The sequence below is a fragment of the Octopus bimaculoides genome, chromosome 16 (assembly GCF_046866305.1).
Source record: "Octopus bimaculoides isolate indiv1 chromosome 16, ASM4686630v1, whole genome shotgun sequence".
NCBI classification, from domain to species: Eukaryota; Metazoa; Mollusca; class Cephalopoda; order Octopoda; family Octopodidae; genus Octopus; species Octopus bimaculoides.
The window spans coordinates 3806581-3809080 of NC_142943.1; positions in this window are offsets into that span (position 1 = coordinate 3806581).

The following is a 2500-nucleotide window of genomic DNA, read 5'->3' on the forward strand; positions in this document are numbered from 1 at the left end:
AATGTATGTATACCTACAAACACACATACATACATACATATCTATATACATACATACATACATATAAATATATAGATATATGTATATATATATATATGTGTGTGTGTGTGTGTGTGTGTGTGTGTGTGTGTGTGTGTGTGTGCATATATATATAGATATATGTAGATATATATATATATATATATGTACATATACATGTATTCATAGGTGCGGACATAAAGAGTTTCGTGCAACTGTACACGTATATGCCTATGTACGTACTAAAGACTATGTGCTTGTTTGCATGTGTGAATGATCCAAAGTGTTTCATATTCCTGATATATTTTACTTAAAACTCATTTTAGCACGATTAAGTGAAGCGAAAAATTTAGGCTTACATGTGAGGCCACCTATCGGCTTTTTCCCCCTCAACTATCTACTGCAATCCCCCTCCTCCTTCTTGCCTTTCTAATTCGTTGGCACCTTCTCCTGCTCGTCCCCTTCATAAGTCACTATGCGAGTGATTCAGGCTTTTGTAATTATGAAACCCACACACACACACGCACACACACACACATATATATTATATATTATATATATATATTTATATATGTATGTATTGTGTGTGCGTGCGGGGATGCATGTGTGTGTGTGTACATAAATATATATATATATATATATATACATACAGACGAGCTGGCATACACAGGTGCTTACAATTGTCAAGTATTACCTCTAAATCTTACTTTACCTACGTGTATATATATATATATAAGTCAGTAAATGGTGGGGTTGTGTTAACAGACATTGTTGTTTTATGTGCGTGGCCTAGTGATTTAGTCTCGATTGCTAAATCATACGTTCGATTCCCGGAGCCGTATATATGTTCTTGCACTGCGTAAGAGCTTTTTAATATTTCTGGCTGTCTCCATTCTGAGTTCAAATCCCACCTGCCTGGAGAAGTCAATGGCAGACGCTCCACCATTCATCCCAAGTCTAATCATAGTAGCTGCAATTCCAGTAATCTATTTAACCGCAACGGGGAACGGTTCCGGCCCACCCAGGCCGTTTAGAGAGTGCTGGATAAAGTTCACATGCACTGGAACTGACCAAAGGCAGAACACCACTAGACTATAGATAGATAGATAGATAGATAGATAGATAGATAGAAACACATGGATCCGAACATAGATATGCATGCATGATGACTATTGCCATCACTCTTTTCGAGACGAGGATGAAGAATTCAGTGAGTTACACATTCATCAACGAAAGCTTATTTGTAAGAAAGTTCATTTCAGAGAATTCTCTTGTCACGAAAGTTTAACTACCGAACACGGTTTTTATGGAAAGGAGAAAACCTTAACGACAAAGCTAAATACAAACAATATTCTAAGTCCTGTACTTTCACATGGCTACGACTACGGCGTTGTTCAACCGAAATATCAAATATAGCGTCAATTTAAAATGGAAAGTGAATGAAATTAACTGTTTGATATCAGAATGCACTATATGGCTTAACTGAATCGCTTATAGTGTTCAAACAGTACTTCTGTAAATTTCTAGCTATTTGAACTACATACGAACAACCGTTGAACTAGGAGAAGAAAGGACGGTATATTCATATGTGTTGGATATATTCGTATATACATACATACATTTAAATATATATAAATATAGATATATATATATACATGGGTGCATATGTCTGAGTGTATGTGGGGTGGTTTCCTTGTTTGTGTGTGTGCTGTCTGTGTATATATGTACGTTTATATAGCTTTTTATTCGTGTATATATCTGCATATTTATTTCAATGTCTAACACCCATTTATTTTTAATAAACAACTTTAAGATTTATGTCCGTTTTTCCCCCCATTTTCTATTATTTGTTTTCTCTCTCTGCCTCGCTTTGTGTTCTTATATATCTAGATATAAATCCTACGTATACCTATCTATCTAAGTACATATATATATATATATATATATATATATATATATATATATATATATATATATATATATATATATATATATATATATATATATGTATATGTATGTATATATATATATATGTATGTATGTATGCATTTATGTATGTATACTCAGGAATATATATTTACCTATCAATCTTTTGCTTTCTGTCTATGTCTACCATGTGATATTTATGGTTTGTTTTCCTCTAAAATCTCATGTTTTCTTTATATTTATATACACACTTTATGTTTATATATATATAAATATATATATATATATATATACACACACACATATGAGACTGAAGTGTAATTCAATCTTGTTTAACAACATTAAAGTAGATTGCCAACTTGACAAAAAATTTTTTAACTTCTTCGCATCTCTTCTCAACCAAACTTTCCTTCTTTCTGATTCCAGTTCTAATATTTGCTAATTTTCTCTCAATCTCTATTCTCTTGTTATTCCTTAATTGCTTGCCAATCCAATACAACATTCTCCTTCTTCTTTCTTTATTTCTTTGCTTCTTTTCTGATCGCTATTTTTTTTT